A 4,310-nucleotide genomic window follows, 5' to 3' on the forward strand; every position below is an offset into this window, starting at 1 on the left:
AAGTGTAGCAGCCTCTATGATTTTGTTGTTGGGTTGGACCTCCAGGAGGGAAGGTAGATTTCCTAGGTATTTCCAGACAAGCGTCTGATCACTGGAATGAAGATCTCTCCACCAGCTTAGCAATCTTGGGTAGATCTTAGTTACCATGCCAAATTTGGGGACTTCGTGCCTCATTTTCTGCAAGATAAAAGTGTTAGGACCTTACCCCCACCAGACTCGACTATTAAATACCAATAATTGGCATAAAAGCATTTAGTTCTCCAAATAAATGCACGAAACGTGGTAGTGTCCTTTTGGGTTTCAAGGAAACCCAGTGGACTTTGGACAAGGCTATCTTAAAGAGTCATTATGCAGACAACATAACTGACTTGGCTAGGTTTGACCATAATGCATGCACAGTCAAACAGAGTAAGGTTTCTATGGGGTATTAGACTGGTACCCTTGAGCGAACAACTCAAGAGGGAAAGGCGCGGAACCGTCGACTACACCGTTGATCGACTGGTTTTACCGCAAATATGCCTTTGCTGGATTTGGGGGTGATAATATCGAAAGGGCGCAACCACTTATTATAAGCGTTGCTATGGTATTTTATTTGGCACGAGTGGAATATGATGTTTAATATGCACTTACAATAATCAAACAAGTTGTCACGTATTTGCACATTCATAAAGTAATAATTACAACAATTCCTCAGAATTTACAATGGTAATAAAGGAAAGCAGTAAAGGAAAGAAGTAAAGAAAAGAAACGAGCCAAGTCAGTTTCGTAGTAGAAGAAGGGAAATAAATATTTAAAGGCATTAAATAAAGACATGTAAAGAAGCATAAAGTCACAAATAGCGTGAAATGGTAAAAGCCTCAAAGGAATCCCCAGCGAGTCGACATGCTGTCGCGCCCCCTTTTTCTCGCGAAATCGGGTTTATGACATTTGGGAGGACAACTCGTTCCCTTTTGGGAATTGGGTTTAAAAGAATTGAAGAATTGAAGAGTCGCCACCTAATGATTTAAGTGCATTAGGACACTAAGAAGGGTTTCGTTTGGATAACCAGAGATTGGGTAAGGGCTTGAAATTATCCCGAGGGGAAGGTGTTAGGCACCCCTCAGGATCCACTAGTGTGGTTCCCGGCCATACTATAATTGTGACTTTAACTATAAATAACATGTAAGCAAGTAGGACTTTCAAATAAGAAGGAATTTCACATAATGGTTGCAAATAGATGGAGTTAAAAGAAACAAAAGAAAAGCTGACTTTTGAGGAAAAAATAGTTTGAATAAATTTGAAAATAAACAATGAAACAAACAAGTAAAAGAGAGGTCCTAGGTTTATAAACAATATGGATCACCCCACACAACACCCGATAACCACTTATACACGTGGTGTTATCGCGTGGACATTATATCTATATCTACCCTTTCCCACCCCGTTAAGGTATTAAAGCGCGGAATGGTTTCGTTACATGTTGCATGCTATTACCCGCCCCAATCCTATCAGTCCCGGAGGTATTTGGGTCTACTAATCCTAAAGGGAAGGGGTATGAGGCTTTATAGTTTCAAAGGACAAAATTCTAAGGCGACATTCAAAACACATATGTAGCAATTATGGGAAGAAGAACATAACATATAGAAAGGCTCAAACAAACCTCCTTGAAACCAAAGAGAAGCATATAGTTTAGCATGTCTTACACGTACTGATTAGGGTCTGATTAAACTTAAAAGTTGTGGCAGACTGATCTATTACATATTTCAGATAAGAAATCCGAATCAGGCCTGCCTGCTGGTTGTAGCTAAAAATCTGATTCAGTTTACAAGTTACCTTATGGCTTGCCTAAGGGTTAAATGAAACCTATAGGCATGATATCTATTAGTTTCAGAAAAGAACTATACTTATTTTAAGGAAGAAAAATTGTCGATTACAGGAGCATAAGTTCTGCAGACGTTAAGCACTATCGTTACTGATTTTAGACTTATAGGCGAGTAACACGATTCAGACTTGGTTATTAGTTCCTATAGGCATGCTCTCTAGGCGTTGTTGATTTTAAACACTTTTATAGGCATGACAAGAGTGCAGAAATCCTATGGGCATGGTATCTAAATGTTGTTAGTTATTTAAAACCCTATAAACAGGTTTGCCTAGTGACAGATGCATGTGCAGGATTTAGATTTCTAGTTAACTATGAACATGGTATGAGAGATGCAGAATTCCTTGTAGGCATGGTATCTATATGTGATAATGCAGAAAACCTAAAAGACATGGTATCTATATGTAATAATGCATAAAACCTTATAGACATGGTATCTATATGTGATAATGCAGAAATGTAGAAAACCTTATAGACATGGTATCTATGCGTGATAATGAAGAAGTGCAAAGCCATAGGCAAAATATATGAATGCAGAAGTGTAGTAATTCCCTATGAGCAGGATATCTACCCCCTTGCATGCATGGTTGACCCTCCCCTTTTCACTAATCACCCCAGAAGTTTATTACAAGGTTATTACAGTCCAAAAATAAAATAAAGAACATACATCAGAAAATTTAAAATTACAACCAAGGAGAGCCTGATTTAGACTTCCTGTTTGAAGCATGAAGTAAACCAACTCTAAAGATCAAGATCCAAAGCCTTTCTCATTTTGGATGTGTCAGAGTTCCCTAAAAGCCTCGAATAGACTCCGGGCAGTGCTCACAGCCAAATACATTGCAGGATTAAGTCATAGTGCAGTGTGGAAGGGCTAGCCCTCAAGTATCCAAGTTCAGAGGGAACTCAAGGTCCCAAGGCAAGGCTCACAGGAGGGGGGCAGAACTTAGAAGCTAAGAGTGAGTGTAAGTGCAGAGTTCTGAGAAGGGGAAAGGGGAAGTGGTAAAGAAGCAAGGGCAGGCTAGTGGGCATACCTAGCAATGGGAAGTGCTGGCACACCCTACAAGCCTGTTAGAACACCTTGTTTCAGAGGTTAGGATCCCCTAAAGGATCAAGTTCAAATCATGGACAATAACTTACATATTGCCATGTTCTAAACTATAACTCAGAGCACATAAAGGGAAATAGGGAGCAGGCATTCACAGCAGAAACAGTTAAAAGAAAATTAACATGCTAGTCAAACATTTAACTCTGTAGTAGTAGAAAGTAGACATGGATACAAGAAGCTATAAGTAAACACATTGTGGAGATGCCGAAGCTTAAATTATGGACATACCAGTTTCAAAGAAACAAGTAAGAAGAAAGCAGTAGTCTTGTAAAGACAAAGTGCAAACAGGAAGCCAGAATACTCTAACTATGGGTTTAGAAGAGAATTGTGAGATTGTGTAGTCTGAAGAGTAGAAGTGTTGAATTGAAAAGTGTGTCTTTGTGAAAAAGAGGTCGTGCCTTTTATTGTGTAGAAAGCAGGCAGGAATAAGGAAAGAAATAATTGGAAAACTGATTGCCAATCAATTACACAAGGTTTCCCTTTAATCGAGGGATTCAGATTTCAAACGGGTAGAACTAATTAAGGAAATAAATTAATCAAACACTTTGTGTAAGGTAGTATAATAGGGGTAGATACATAAAGGTCTATTTAGGGACAAGGTCTTGACAGTACACGGTTTGTGCAAATAAGGCAAGGGAATCAAGTAACAGCTAGTAAATCACAAGGTCTAAGATTTGGTATGAATGGACCAAGTCAGAAAAGGTGAAGAAAGGTTTTACTTAAGTACAATCAGCAACAATCAATTAGACTTATTTAAAAGAATTCTGAATCAATCACTAGCTTGAAAACCCTTTTGAAGAAAGATTCATCACACATATAAAAGAATACAGACACGTTTAAACACGAAAGAACTGTCATGCCAATCAGTAGAAGAGTCTAGTGTAGAAGAATTTGAAAAGTTCAGAATTGTATGTAAGCAAAGAAGTTCGACTTAGTTCAAAGACTCAAAATTAGTCTGAAAGAGTCAAGGGTTCTAAAATAGAACCCTAGATCAATCACATGACCAAACCTCGGCAGAACCCCCAATTCTAGGGTTTCCACCTCGAGTCAAGTACAGAGATAAGGAAGCAAGTAGTCGAAATAGACTCAGAGATCTCTTTTAGAAACTTATGAGAAAACAAGCAAATACAGTAGAAAGTTCAAAGCAAATAGAGTGAAGAAACTAATTCGAAACACAATGAAGGTAGAAGAAACAGTAGAGGAAAACATTCTTAAGCAGGTCCTTTAAAACAAGGTAAAGTAGAAGAGAAAACGGTAAACACTTAAGAACATGGTGGAAGGATACAGTAGGCGAAGCATATCAGATCATAGTGGAAGAAAATAAAACGGAACATAGTAAAAAAAAAG

The sequence above is a fragment of the Nicotiana attenuata genome, chromosome 1 (assembly GCF_001879085.1).
Source record: "Nicotiana attenuata strain UT chromosome 1, NIATTr2, whole genome shotgun sequence".
Classification (NCBI taxonomy): Eukaryota; Viridiplantae; Streptophyta; class Magnoliopsida; order Solanales; family Solanaceae; genus Nicotiana; species Nicotiana attenuata.